Source organism: Lactuca saligna, chromosome 2 (assembly GCF_052625555.1).
Source record: "Lactuca saligna cultivar CGN05327 chromosome 2, ASM5262555v1, whole genome shotgun sequence".
NCBI classification, from domain to species: domain Eukaryota; kingdom Viridiplantae; phylum Streptophyta; class Magnoliopsida; order Asterales; family Asteraceae; genus Lactuca; species Lactuca saligna.
The window spans coordinates 184,187,098-184,203,401 of record NC_136418.1 but is presented as its reverse complement, the minus strand read 5'-3'; the positions used below and the strand labels follow the sequence as shown (position 1 = coordinate 184,203,401).

Genomic DNA, 16,304 nt, shown 5'->3' with positions numbered 1-16,304 from the left:
GGAAATTAATCCCTACCATACACATAACATACTATCCTGATAAATTTCATAACCAACACATAACCAAACCAAGATAATTATCACAAAGACCATTATCTTTTAAATACCCATTTTTGGTGGGCCGGCATTGTGGCCTTAGACCCACCCCTACTGGAAGGTAACTCACCTCGATATCGTGCAGTGTCTGAACTATCCTCGGCACACAATTCGACTCCCAACGACTCCTTGATCCCTACACGACAACCTTTAAGTCAACACATATCACATACAACCCTAAACAGGGTTAGCCCAAGTTCAGTCAAAGTCAACCTTGGTCAAAGTCAACATTCAGTTGACCTGACTCGCCGAGTTGGCCTACCAACTCGTCGAGTCCATGCTTCTCTAATCCCACACAAAACCCCGGCTCCACTCGTCGATTCTAGCAAAAACTCGACGGGTTCTCCTTCAATCATAACATTGGGACCATCTTCATCCAACTCGTCGAGTTCCTTATTGAACTCGTCGAGTTCATCTCCAACTTAAGAACTTGTCCAGTCTATGACTCGCCGAGTTGTATGAACAACTCGTCGAGTCCATCTTCAAAGATTGGGAGATTTCTATGGACTCACCGAGTCTGCTCATACCACTCGCCGAGTCCATGACTTCCAGGTCCCTTTTCGTGTCTAAACCCACAAGGGACTTCCTTCCTAACACTTACCCATTCACAAAAAGGGGGTTTGGTGCATAATGGTCACCGACTCGTCGAGTGCCAAGAACAACTCGCCGAGTCCAACCTTGATCAATTCCATATAGTCGATTTGAATGAGGTCTAACACACCAAAACCATAGATCTGGCCTCCTAATGTCCATCTTATACGTAAAGTTCCAAACTTGATGCACATACATGGGGTTTTTAGCTCAAAAATCCATATAAAGTGTCCTACAATGTGCGTGGGGCTCTCATGGCCCTAAAGTTGGCACCTTTATGCTATAAGACCCCTCTTAAGGCCCAGATCTGAAGGCTAGAGTCCACATAACACTCCTTAAATCCGAAAATGGCTTGAAAGCCCTAAATGCACCCAAGATCTACAATCTAAAGATGAACAACCAAATGGAAGACCAAAGCAGGAGCATTTTACCTTGATTAAGCTGAAGATGGAATGAGATTTCTGGATCCACAATCCCCAAGTCGAATACTCAAGCTTCTCTTCTTCCTTCCAAGCTTCACAAATCAACAAAAGCACCAAAATGGCCTTAACACACACACACAAACGGCTAGGGTTTTAATATGCAGCTCTAGGAGTGTGTTAAGGACAAGGGATGCTGAGTTAAGGCGTTTATATAGGGTGCAAACCCTCATATTAGGGTTTTGTCCAGACAGCACGGACTCGTCGAGTACAGTCTCTGACTCACCGAGTCAGCCACTTAACTCCCATGTCCAAACCGCTTCTACTCGACGAGTTGGGCCACCAACTCGCCGAGTCCTAGGCCAAAAAGAAAAATACTTAATTAAAAAAAATACGTACCAGGAACAAGGTGTTACAATATATATATATATATATATATATATATATAGAGAGAGAGAGAGAGAGAGTGTGTGTGTGTGTGTGTGTGTGTAACACCCTAAACCAGGTATGGCTTGAAACCCTCAAAGAATTTACATTTTTACATAACTGGTCCTTTGAGTACGTTGGGCATACTAAAGTGTACGCTTAGCGTACTATGTATGAATGGTCGCAAAGGAGTTGGACGTACGTGCCAAGGGTGCAAACCCTAAATTGCTGACATGTGACCTATTTAAATGCCCTTAACATACTTGAGCCTCACTCCCATCAGCTCTCTTCACCTCAATCGTTCATGGAAGCCCTAATAGCCTTTGCGAGTGCATTTTGAGCCTTGTGAGTGAAATTGTGGTCCTTTTAGTGTTCATCCAAGAAGACGAAGTGGTCAAGGAAGCTTGGAGTGTCTTTTGGCTTCAAGAATCTGCACATAGACGACCTTGAGGAGTTCCTGGAGGTAAAAAGCTTGTATCTTTCCACTTAAATCTTTAGATCTAGCTAGGGTTTTCTTGCTATGTCCCTTTTGTGGATTTTGGACCTCCATCTATGAGTTAAGCAACTCCAGAAGATGGGAATGACAGATCTGAGGTCCCTTGGTTCTTTAGTATCATAAAAATGGAGTCTTGGTGGGAGCTTTGACTTCATGCGTGGGTTAAGAACCTTGAAAAGGTCTTAATGGTGGTGTTGGGTGCATATAAGGCATGTAAAGGCATAAAATTGCCAACTTTATGCCTTAGGACGTTTTAACAAGCCTAGATCTGACTTTTGGACGTAAAGGAATTGAGTATTAAGCACTTAATGGAGAAAGTGCTTAATGTGGTTGTACGTTGGGCGTAACCCAGTGTATGCGACGTGTAAATCCCAAACCCCCAGTACGTTGTGCGTACCAGGATGGTACGCTAAGCGTACGTATCAATGATGGCTCGAAGCTGTTTTGGGCCTTTGAGACTCATTTTGGTTATTGTACTTGGTTGCATTCTATGAATTATGGGTCATTTCATCTGTATTGGGCCATGGATATATTGGTTGGGCCTTATTGGGTCAAGAGTCCGATTATTGATTTTGGACATGGACTTTGGGCCCATTAGCAAAGAATGGGTATTTGGGCCTTAAGGAAGGATTTGGGAATTGAGGTTTCCTTTGATTAAGTAAAGCCCTAACATATATTATTATTATTGTTTAGCATAGGAGGTCACAGATTGTTAGGAGAGCAGCTTTCGCATTCAGCAGACAAAGGTGAGTCTTCTCACCATACCAATGGGTCTAAGGCACCAAGGCCGACCCATTGTACGATATGTGGATTGTCGATTGATTATGTGTTATGATAAGTATGACTTTTTATGGAAGACCCCGGGGGGTTCCCGTGGCAAATGGTACAAGACCTTAAAGGGTTTCCAAGGCATCCTAGTATATTTTCATGATTAGCTTGTATGTTATATGCTTGGTAGGAAAACCATGTGGGGGTTCCCATAGCAGATGGTAAGATCACATGGGGGTTCCAGTGGCACTAGGTGTAAGACCCGGGAGGGTTTCCATGGCTTCCTCATATGTTGTATGCACGCATTATGTGATTTGTATAACTGTTTAGCTAGTACGTTATGCGATATGTGATTGTGTGTGGTTATGCTCTGAGGAACTCACTAAGCTCTCAAGCTTACCGTTTGTTTCAGGTACCTCTGAGCCCAAGGGCAAGGGAAATGCGTGATAGCTTGGCGTGCACTCTATCTATCTTTCACTGATATGTTTTGGGGACACTCTGATGATTTAAATAAAGTTGCAATGAATGTTGAGTTGAAAACAATTATGTTGGGATTTCATGATTTATGCAAATGTGTTGTATTAATAAAAAACAAAAAAAACTTTGTAAAATTTGGGTCGTTACACACACACAGAGAGAGAGAGAGAGAGAGAGAGAGAGAGAGTAAATTAAAAATAAAAAACATATATTTTTTTTATTAAATGCTTTTCAACGGTCAAAAAATTAACCTGTCAATCCCTTTCTTCGTCTTCGTCCGTCCTTGCCTTCACACCACAACTAGGCCTGGCTCATGTTTGGGTTGGCGTGTTGCGGTTTGGCGGGTTGGCGGTTCAAAATATGCCAACCCAAACATGTCCCGTTTAAATATATAGGTCACGGTTTGGCGAGTTTGGAACATAAACTCATATATGACCCGCCAACCCATTTATTTATTTAGGTTCACAGGTTGGCGGGGGCATAGATCAGATTTGGGCTCATGGGTCAAATTCCATAAATAAAATTGACAATTAAACATGAATAAATTCTTTATGGTTGATGCAAACATATCCGAATTTTAGACACTTCAATCTTAAACATCCAAATGAAAATTAAAAACATTTATAGAAACATGTTCAAATTAAACATTAACACAAACATAGATAATTCAAGTGCTAAAGTAATGGCCACAATTCCCATTTTTTTCTTAAAAAGACAAAGTCAATTCTCCAACACCATTTCAATACTTGATTTTGATCACAGGGTAACAGAGGGGAGAGTGAGACTATGGGTGACCAAGAGACTGGAAGTCTGGAAGAGGGGGATATGCTCATACATGATTTGATTTTGAGATTTTAATTTACAGCAAATGGGCAAAAAGGTTACAGACTTAGCCTTACAAGTTACGACTTATGACCTTAGGCCATTTACCACGAATCAAATTGTCAATATAGTCAAATAGTCTATGAATCAATGGTATATATTATATAATACTTATTAAATATTAATTTTTGATACATAAATACATTTAAAAATAAAATAATTTTTTTATTAAAAATATAAACGGGTTGGCGAGTCAACCCGCTTATTTTTTGAGAAACTTATATATGACCCGTTTAATAAACAGGTTGGCAGTTAGTGGGTTGGCGGGTTGAAAAACTCAACCCAAACCCATTTATTTTGTGCCGTGTCACGGGTCGTGTCGAGAATTGTCAGCCCTAGCCACAACCAACCCACCATTAATAAGGGTGATGTTCACGCGTAGAGAGGCCCTCCACATAAGCATCTCATGCGTGGAGACCTCTCCATACTGGATAGCCTAATGTCATCTTCACTTTTCGAAACACCTTTAATAATTCATCATTTTGAAATTCAAAAGATGAATATCTCCCCTCACCATCACCACGCGTACGTCTCTACTACTTTTCCTCTTTCCACTAATGTTGTCATCATTTAACTTCCTAACCACCACCAATGTCGTCGACGTTTTGCCTCATTAGCTTTGTTTTTTACCTCTCTCTCTCTCTCTCATCAGTCATATTGATACAATGCACCAATATATCGTCTCTATTTCTGAAATCGTACGTATTTTTTATTTCTTTGCCCATTGCTCTATATGAGGTTAAACTTAGGTTTATGGTTTTATGCTAATCGGAAGCTTTGAGTATGTGCAGATCATAATTTTTTTTACTTTGAATCGGAACTTCATCCATCTTATAAGGAGATATTGGGTTTTGATTTGTTAATTTCTTTAACTATCCAATGGCATTAGGTCCAGTCTCTTGAATCAATATCCTCAATCTGCTTTTCTTTTCTTTTTCTGAATTCCACACTTTCATCAGACGGCATAAACTTTCTTCTTTGTTTTCCCTCTGAATCGGAGATTTACAAAAAGAATTGTCCAATGTTCTCAGTTTTAGTAATTTTCCTTTCTATTGAGATAATCTCATTTTTTTTGTTTAAATTCATGGAAAATTTTATATCTAGAGCAATGTTTTAAAAAAACTCATTTTTCTAGTTGAACTAGTATGGTGATCGGTTCCAGTTTAACCGCCGAGTCAACCAGTTTCTATAATGTTCACTTTTTTCTATTTTTCTACACATACATACTTATATAAATCATGAATTTGATGTTTACAAGTTCAAACATTAAAAATATACATAAAAATAAGTTGTTGACCGATCCAAATATATTAAAGTCACCTGTAATCATAAATTTTAGCGTTTTACATTCATCCATACACGTCAAAAAGAAAATAAAATATAATACCAAAATAAAATATAATACCAAAATAAAATATAGTTTTAGATAAATACAAAATATCAAAAAAAAAATTATAACATTTACCATAGGTTTTTATTTAGAAAAAACTAAGGGGTCGTTTGATAGTTTTTAACTGAGTTAGTACTGACTGAGTTAGTGTTGACTAAGTTAGAATTTCTGATCGAGTTCACATCTGTGACATCCCCAATTTCACGGCCAGAAAAAACCGATTTGTTTATGCTTTGTTTTTAAAATCAGAGAAATCTTTTAAATAAAACAGTTGCAGAATTTATTCCCAAAATATGATAAAGATTTATCAAAGCATTTCTTTAAAGAAATGTATTTTCATTGTATAACAAAATCTCGGGATGTCATGTTTTGATACAGACACATAAGCATAAATAATTCTTACTTTGTTTACACTAAAGATTTTACATCTCCTTTAATCTCTCCGTGAAATATATCTTTGTATTGATACCTGTGATACAAAGAAAACTGAGTGGGTCAGGAACACCTAATGGGGGTGGGTATTTGAATTGTGTAACACCCGAAAAATTCATGCCAATTTTTAACTTTTTAAAACATTTAGAGACCAACAGTTATTACCACTTTGTTTTCAAAACATTTCTATATCAGAGTATCCCAGAAACATAGTCATAAAAAGTGAGGAGTTGTACAATCACGCCTTTGCCTTGCCACGATCCCCTGATGTACCTGAAACATTAAACTGAACTATAATTCCGAAAGCTTAGTGAGTTCCCCCAAAATACCAATACATATACAATTCGCATAACTATAACAACAATATCATATCATAACATAACATAAATAGAACAGCATGCACTGGGTCCACAGCTTTACAAGCTGGACTACCCCATGGGCCCTCAGTACGAGTTTGGAATGCCTACCGAGCCCTCAACTTGTATCTGGAATGCCATCGAGCCCTGGGTACGAGTCTGGAATGCCTACCGGGCCCTCAGCTCGTATCTGGAATGCTCCCAAGTCCTCAGTATGAGTCTGGAATGCTTACCGGGCCCTCAGCTCATATCTGGAATACTTTCGAGTCCTCAGTATGAGTTTGGAATGCCTTCCGGGCCCTCAGCTCATATCTGGAATACTTTAGGGTTTGTTGGCTACCGTGCGGAGCAGTACAACCTTAACCCATCCCACATAACATGTCGACATGTAACAGAAAAATGCACATACATGTAATCAATCAGTATCACAGGCAATCCTACAGACCTACCCGACTAACATATCAACAAGCATACATTAATAATTCAACTCAACATATCAATAACTACTAGGATATCAAATCCGATGGGCCGGCCTTGGTGCCTTAGACCCCTTAGTATAGTGAGGATAACTCACCTGGCACTACTGAAGTCCCGCAGATACAACCCCAACTGCTGGTTGGCAGATTCTCGCGCTGTCAACATAAAAAAAAATACCCAATTAATAATTGGATTCCAAGCTCAAGGTCTAACTCACACCACAAAACCCCAAAAGTAAAACAATGGGCCAAAGTCCAACATATGGCCCAATTTTCTAAACTGGGCCCAAAACTCTACATGGTCTTTCCTTAAGACCCATCTAATTATTCCAATCCAATTCTCATGATTCAATATCACATAATCATGAAGGCCCAAATATGACCCATTTATGGCCCAATTTTACAAATTGGGACCAAAACTCTTACATGGACCTTATCCTAAAACCATACCATTATTTAGTCCATTTGCTTATTCTTGAAAGGCCCATTAATAGTCCATTCACCAAAGCCCAATAGGAAGGCCCAAATCAAGGCCCAAGTGAGATTAGGGCTTTTACATGAAATGATGATTAGGGTTAAATGTTCCTACTTAATCTACTAAGGACTTAATCCATTAAGTCTAATATTGCTTTTAGGTTGATTTTGCCAATGATTATTATTTAATATTTCAAGTCATTAAATAATCTTTCAAGTCATTAAATAATCTCGTGCGTGTCCAATAAATTCTCAAAATTAGGATTTCATGGCATTAGGGTTTTCCAAACCCTAATTTGGGTTTCCACTCAAATATGAGCCCATTAATCAAATGGTTGGGCCTCTTGGTCACTTTGGGCCTTATTGGGTTGATTAGGGCTTTATTGGTCCCACCTTGGTTCTTTCGGCCCATTAGGGTTTAGTAGCCTCTTGTCCAAACATCCAAAAACGCAACAAGGCACACCACCACCCGACATGGCAGCCGGTGGCGGTAGGCGGCGGCAGCCACCACCTCACGGTGGTGGTTTCAAGTTTTCTATTATTATTCCGGCATCGATTACAATTTACAACCCAAACTGAAAAACACACTCACATACTAATCTAAAACATACACACACGCACAACCACCTCGTGGTGACCGGTGGTGGTGTATGTGGCAGAAGAGTAGCAACCGGCCAATAGCCACCATGGTTGGCTTCCATGGTGGCTCCCAACATTTCCGGCCAGCCCATAAACACATCCACACGCCGACAAATATGGAACCACGCATACACACTTGCAAAACACCCACCGAGCAGCTCTTCATCGGCCTTGAAGAAGGTTAATGGCGGCAGTCGGCAGCAAGCATGGCGGCAGCAACGGCGACTATAATGGCGCATCAACAGAGAAGGGGAGAATAGAAGGTTCTTGGTCTCCAACCAACATCCGTGACCACTCTTCACGACGGAAACCACAACCAGAGATGATCTGAAAAGGGAATGTCGCGATGAGCGACGACGACAATAGGCGAATGGGAGTTAACATCTGCGAGACGGAGCGGATGTATGAGGAATGGACTGCTGTAGCAAGGAAAATGGAGGTGACGCCTCCATCAGAACACGACACCACTGCCAGCGACATCCAAGTGGGTGTGGTTCTTCAACGATCTCATCTATCACCGGCAATAGGGATGTGCGAGGCTAGCTTCGACAGTAGCAATGGTCCACCGAAAACCTTGGGTTGATCGGAACAGGAAGAGAGTTGAGTGGTGGCGGCTGGGCGATGAAGGAAGGAGGCGGCTGAGCAAACGAGTGAGGCTAGGGTTAGGGTTGACGGCAATGAGGCATATATACCCGGTTCCTTAGGCTCTTTCCCATAATAGCAAGAATGGTCCCTCCTCTCTTATTTTCTTTCAAACAACTCATTAATTTACAATCTGACCCGTCTATTCTGACATCCTTACATATGGAGTCCAAGTAATTACCATATGGTCCCTCCATGACCAATTAATTTCAATTTAGGTACGTAATTAACCATTCTAGTCCGAGCCACTCAAGATCCTTTCAAATCAAGTCCAATATTATTCTTTAACCCCCGAAACTAACATTCCGATAACTATTATTAGATTTTGGACTCTAACAAAATAAAATAATAATAAATTACTTCTCGGGGTTCTGGATTTATTATTTAGTTATTTTATTTTAAATGAGATGTTACAAATTGATTGTTAGGATAAAACTAGTGTTGCCAAGGTTCTTAGATTACCTCTGGTGAACATGCAATTCACAATAATTAATGAACACCTAGTTCAGGAACACTTAATGAACACTTAGTTCCAATATTACCCAATGAACACCTAGTTCACAAACACTTAATGAACACTTAGTTCAAATATTACCCAATGAACGCTAAGTTCAAATATCTAATGAACACTTAGTTCGAATATCATTGGTGAACCCCATCACCTAAGGAACACAGAGTATGAAAGCTCTTAATTCAAACAACGTGATAATAAAATATATATTGATCCTGCAAAACCACTAATATTATAAACACACATAAATCATATTTCTAAAACAATATATCCTATCTCGTCGATCCCTACATACTGACCCTACACAATGATCTTACGAGATCTAGCCAAAGGAATCGATATGAACCACAAATTGACGAAGCTGCTTCGAAAATTCCCTGGCAGCAAACGAGGATCAATAAAGACATCAAATGGTGGGAATGGAATAAGTTTCACCACGAACCTTCGTTCGTAAAAGAAAGAACCACAAGGCAGTTAAGTCAGGGGTAGTTATCTAGATAACAATGCCTAGGCGTGGTCTGACTATCATGAGGTATTATACCCCCAGGCTCTACCTATCCCAGCATACAACTTTCCCTAGCAGTGGCCTGAATACATGAGGTATTTCACCCCCAGACGCACCCTATCCAGCAATATAACACCAGACATACCTAGCAGTGGTCTATTACCGACACACTTTATTAGGCAGTCTGCAAAGTTCCCTTAATTACTTCATGAAAGAAAACGCTGACATATGAAGCTCGGTCGATCACTTCACAAAAGAAACGCTGACTCTAAATCTCTCACAAAATAAAAGTATGGGTAAATACTAATATAGTATTCTATACGCTCCCGTAACCGACACACAAAATTGTCAAAAACACTTTGTACATGATAGTACTTCTAGCACATTATAGTACTCTGGTATGCGAAAGACTTGTACCCGAGAACATAATAGTACCCTGGCACAAGCAGCACCCAAGACACAGAGCTTTGAAAAGGACTTTGTACATAAAATGTACTTCTGTATGTAGGACGTACTTCACCGATCATCAATCTCACAACACACGTACTCTTAATAAGAGACTACCCAAAGTCCAATCTTAATAGAACTAAACATCCATATTTAAGTCATAACCCATCACTAGGCAAGCCTACAATGCCTAAAATCAATTTTCGATACTATCTCCGTTTAGGCAATGCCAACTAGTGTATATTAACACATGGTTTTAAGTAATAATATCATATATATACACATCTTAACACATATTGAACCATATCTGATTCGCACATTGTATATCATCAAATATATCTAACACGTATTTTGGATAATAACAAATACTTCACATACATATGTATATTTCATACTTTAATCAATACTCGTATTAAATCATGTTCCTAAAAGGGACTACACACATGATACCTTATCGAATGAACACGTAGTTGAAAAATACATAATCCGTACTCCCGGATCTTAAATTTTCCTCGTTACCTAATCCATATTCTCAGATCTAAAACTAACCTCTTGATCTGATCCATACTCTCGGATCTAAATCTAACCTCCTGCTCTGATCCATACTCTCGGATCTAAAACAAGCTTATCTCTTTATTCTTTTATCTCATGGTCCAACCCATCTTTTATCACCTACCAACAACCTCATCTACTCATGTTCTACCCGACATATTTTTAGATACAAAATACATATATAGTTTAACTCATAAAAACTTATATAATTCATCCATTCCACAATCATCTCAAATAAACAACAATATATTATACACATAGCATGTATTTTAAAGAAAATACTTAATATTTATATGTTAGAAGAAAGTGAATACACACTCACTTGATCAGAAGATGATCAGACAACGTTACGACTTGTAGAAGTAGTATTCTTCGGTAGATCTGGAAGATCCTCACAAAAATTGGCTTCTCGCGGGCAGAGCTTCGGCTAAGAAATGTTACTCCTCGGGATCTTCAGGGCTCCGGGACTTGCTTCGGGTCTTGGGAATGATACCGGGGCTTCGGGATATTTCTTGCACAAAAATCGAGGTAAAAGTGGAGAGAGAGAAGAGAAAATGAGCAAAGGAATAAGGCAGCCTCGCATTCTATTTATAGGGTGCTGAATCTGGGATTACACTGGGTGTAAATCTTGGTACGTTGGGCGTATTAAGACTTATGTTGGGCGTACGCGACGTCATTGCATGCGTATGTACTCGAGTGACGTCATTGCATGCGTAGCTAAGGCGGTTCCGAGTACGCTGGGCATACTCCAAAACTACACTCGGCATACTCGAGTAAGCAGACTTCAAACTTGCGTAACTTTCGCATACGAGCTCCGTTTTTAACGTTCTTTATATCCACACGTAGGTGAGACTAAGCTCTAAAACTTTCATTTAGACTCCGTCAGCTAATTTTAAATTTATTTTTATTATTGTATTTTTAATAGACCGGGACAGGAAATGTCCGTTAAAAATTCATAACTTCTTCCTCCGACGTCCGTTTTCGTCTGTCTTTTTACCGTTGCACTACTATCAACAAGATCTTCGATTCTTGTTTATATTACTAAGGCTAAATATCGCTCTAACATAAATTCAAATTTTACATTATTCAGCGTCGTGCCGGTTCTGTCGCGAAACTTCGACAGGTCATAACTTCTTCGTTATAACTCGGATTTCAACGTTCTTTATATGTACGGAATCCTTGTAACATATACAACAATTTAGTTAAGATTATGCATTCTAAATAATCTTCTATCAAAAATCTATTTTTGACGTTTATCGTCTCTAAATTGACTAGCCCTAATCCACGGATGTTACAACATCTGACTGAAACCATGTTGTTTGATTATATTTTCGACTGACTGTGGTGAATGGTAAAAAATGACCATATTACCCTTATGTTGTCTCATGTGTCGGATAAAATTGGTTATATTCCACTTAAGAATACAAAGAAATTATAAATACAAGGCAAGTTTGTTCCAACTTTAACTTTGTGAAAACATCTTTGACCATTGGAACAATACACTATTAAAGCTTTGTGTCACACCCCAAACCTGAACGGCGGAAACATTCGGGGGCGGAGGATGTCATGTACAGTATCATAACAATTGCATAGTAAAGAAAGTACACACCACCATATAATATATTTTGTAAAGTTTACATGATTGTAGCTATTTACATATTCCAAAGTTAAATACAAAATCATGTTCCAAAAGATGATACTAATGCCAGAGCATTAGTCTTCAAAATTAGTTGCTACCTGGCTTAGCAATTTCCTGAGAATACAAGTTATTTCAAAGAAAAAGTGTCAACAATTAAGTTTGTGAGTTCATAAGTAGTGTTTTGAGAAAATATACGCAATTCGAAAGTTCGAGTATGTTTTCCAAGAAAATCCGATATTTTCTAATGAAAAGAGTTATGTATCGTTGTGCTGAAAATGAACGTATTAGATCCATAAAATCCCATATTTTCCCTGATAAATGAGTTATGAAAGATCGTTGTATAAATCGTATGTATTTGAAACAGGAAAAACTCTTATTTTCCTAAATATGAAATGCAGTCTCAAATGACCGAGACCATAACCTGTAAGCAACAGTGACATGCTTAAATGAATGGTGTATAGTTCTATTATTTTAAAATAATAAAATCACTAGAGTTATGTTTAAATCGGATGTCGAACGTGACAATAATATCATACTATGATTACTTCATACCAACTAGTTATATAAAAGCAATCATAAAGATACTTATTCCATGGATTTATTCGAGAAGTGTATTACTACATGCATGAGTCATTGTTTCCGCGTTGCGAGTCTCTCATAACCATACTAGACGTAGTACCGAATGTTGACATTTGTCACCCCGGCTCGACTGTAGCTAACAGTCAGGGTCAGAGTCGTCATCCCTGTATAGATCTATACATAAATTCACGCTCTCCCTCCATGAGACTCTGGTTATAGAAGTGACTTTTGTTTGGTACAAACAAAGCCTTATGCCTCACATGACTTCTGACAACAAGTTCACGAGTAATATGATGAAAATCATTTGACAATACAAAATAACAATTAAGTCACGTATCCCAAAAGTGTGTATGTTTATATCCAAAATGATTACCCTTTCTACAGTGTTAACAAAGGCATAATAAAGAGTTGTGTTTTCATAAATACACATAATGTTATAGTTGAAAAAGGTTACCCTAGATATGATATGTTATGCAAACATATTAGCATATTTCATTTTGGAAACATGTTTTATCCCAAGAGAGTAAAGTGGTGTAAGGTATTTTGCATGTTAAAATCTTCAAATGATAGTTATAAAAATAACATGAAATGTATAACAAAATATTGATGTTTTCACATGGGATTAACCGTGTGTTTACTTGTATTCCCCCCCCCCCCCCCCCCCCCCCCGTAAAGTGTTCAAAAGCATTTAAAATCAGTTAAAAGCGTAGAAATGGGGGTATGAACTCACTTGGTAGATGTGGCGGTATGAAGAAAATGAGAGTTGACTCGTGCAGCACTTCGACTAGAAAGAAGTCGATTTCTCGGGAATCTCGGGGGCGTCGGGACTCGCATCGTGTTCCAGGAGTGTTATTGGGGTTCGGGGTGGTTTAGAGGTGCTTAACAGAGAGTAGAAGTAGGAGAGGGATAGGAATGAGCAACCAAACTCGTAAAGGTTCGATTTCTATTTATAGAGTCATTTTTGGGCTCTCACGTCGTGAACCAAGCTTATTCACGTCGTGAACTTGGTCGTCACTGCATGCGTCATCGCAAGTTGGGTCTGACAGACTCCAGGAGGCGTCAGCACTGATTTCACGTCATGAACCTCTGTTTCACATCGTGAACTCTGACACAGTGTTGGGGTTCGAGCCCCGAACTTCATAAATTCATAACTTTCGCATACGAGCTCCGTTTTCAACATTCTATATATCGACGTGAAGCTGAGATTATGATCTACAACTCTCGTTTAGACTTCGTCGGCTAATTTTGACTTTAAATTTTATTATGTTTATTTTTAGTAGGTAGGGACAGGAAAACTCCGTCAAAAATCCACAACTTCTTCCTCCGATGTCCGTTTTCATCCGTCTTTTAACCGTTGTACTACTGTTGTCGAGATCTTCAATTCTCATTTAGATTGCGTTGGCTAAAATTCACTCGATGTCTATTTCGAGTTTTTAGTTGTCTACTGTTATGTCTGAAACTTCGAAAAATCATAACTTCCTCATACGAAGTCAGATTTGAGCATTCCTTTTGTGTACGTTTATAGTTTAATGATATCTACAACTTTCATTTATATACCTAAGGTTGAAAAGTATTTTATTGAAATTTTGTATTTTACCCTTAATAGTATTTTACCGGTTTTGTTGCGGATCTTCGATTGGTCATAACTTCTTCGTTATAACTCGAATTTCAGTGTTCTTTATATTTTTGGAAACCTTGTTATGATATCTACCACTTGGTGTATCCCAATTATGGTTTTAGAGAAGTTAAATTTTGTAACGCCCATTCCTGGTACGTATTAATTCATTAAATGTCTTCTATAAAGAGCTACTCGGCGAGTAGTAGCCCTAACTCATCGAGTAGATGCCAAGTTGGATGCGGGTTTTAAGTGATCTACTCGGCGAGTCCGCACCAGGACTCGACGAGTAGACCAGTCTGGAGGAAACCCTAATCTTTAGGGTTTGTACCCTATTTAAACGTCCTTATAGCCCTTATCCCAGCCTCCAGCACCCTTAGAGCGTTTCCCTCTCAGAACCCTAGCCCTCCATTGGTGAGCTTGAGTGATTCCTTCTTGATTTTGAGTGTTTTGGTGTATTCTTGGAAGTGTAGAAGAGAAGAAAAGAGAGAAGGTGCATGGAGAAGAAGGAGATCCAGAAGCTAGCTTCCATTTGGTACTTCATCTGGTAATAAAGCCTCTACCTTGTTCATTTTCCTAGTAGATCTTCATATATGCTTGTTTTGCCACTTTTGGGACATTTCAAGGTCCAAACTTGAGATTGGAGCTCCCTTAGGGTGGTGAGCTATAGATCTTGACATCATTAAGCCCCAGGAGCTCAAAGTAGCTACCTTTATGCAAAGCAAGGCCTTGTTCCAAACCTTAGGTTCCCATTTCTAGCTTATTTTGGTGTTTTAGCTTCATACCTCAATGCATGTACGTAAAGTTGGCAACTTTACGTGTTATATCGGCCCTAGAAGCTCAGATCTATGAATTGGATGCACTGGAATCGATTAGAATCAACTGTATAGAAGTTGCATGCAATCGACTAGGCGAGTCGTTCTTCGGACTCGGCGAGTCAAGTCGCGAGTCCCCAATATTCCCCTTCATGAGTCATGCTGAATGGAACCAATGAGTTATAGGTGGACTCAGTGAGTCGGAGATCAGACTCATTCATGGAGGGACTCGGTGAGTCCAAGGCAATCTTCATATCTCAAGAACAAACTCGGCGAGTTCTTCATACAACTCGGCGAGTCACAGTCAGAGTGTTCATATGTTGAAGGAGAACTCGACGAGTTATTCATACAACATGGCGAGTCGGATGCAGATTGACTAAGTGTTAGTATCAAAGAGGAACTCGTCGAGTCTATGCCAAACTCAAAGAGTAGTAGCGAGCAGAATTGAGAAATGAGAGTAGGGACTCGACGAGTCGGGTCAATTGTATGTTGACTTTGACCAAGAGGTTGACTTTGACCAGGGGTAAAATAGTCATTTCACCCTCAGTATAGTTATCAGTATTTGATTGAGTGTACTTATGGAAATTGTAGTCGGGGAGATACCGGAGCAGCAACAGACAATTTCCAGAGTAGTTCATTCAGCAGCCAGACTACGAGGTGAGTTTCCTTCCAGTAGGAATGGGTCTACGGCCACAATGCCGACCCGTTTAGTTAGCAGTAGTTCCGGACCTCGGTCCGATGCAGTAGTTAGATTGTTTGATGTCATTGTGATTCAATCATGTTTTGTGTTATGTTATCCGGACTTCAGTCTGATGCAGTATGCAATATACGTGCTTATGCTAGTTGATATGTTTATGTTATGCTATGTTATGCTCAGTCAGTTTCCGGACTTCGGTCTGATGCAGGGGACAAGGTCCCAGTTAGTTCCGGACTTCGGTCCGATGCAGTTAGTTCCGGACTTCGGTCTGATGCAGAGGGCAAGGCCCTGGTTAGTTCCGGACTTCGGTCTGATGCAGGGGACAAGGTCCCAGTTAGTTCCGGACTTCGATCCAATGCAGTTAGTTCCGGACTTCGGTC

The 16,304-nt window shown here is 39.4% G+C and overlaps 1 long non-coding RNA gene across 2 annotated transcripts; it reads right to left on the bottom strand.

Annotated features, from left to right (window-relative positions):
- Nucleotides 1-5,912: 5,912 nt before the first annotated feature.
- LOC145028495 (uncharacterized) lies at nt 5,913-8,572 on the bottom strand. 2 transcript variants are annotated; one of them, XR_013676028.1, is made up of 5 exons: nt 7,677-8,572; nt 6,908-6,965; nt 6,445-6,691; nt 6,143-6,250; nt 5,913-6,014 (listed from the first exon to the last, which is right to left on the bottom strand). It is a non-coding gene; the product is annotated as an uncharacterized LOC145028495 (long non-coding RNA). The 2 variants fall into 2 exon arrangements; XR_013676027.1 differs by having other exon boundaries at nt 6,445-6,965.
- Nucleotides 8,573-16,304: the final 7,732 nt, after the last annotated feature.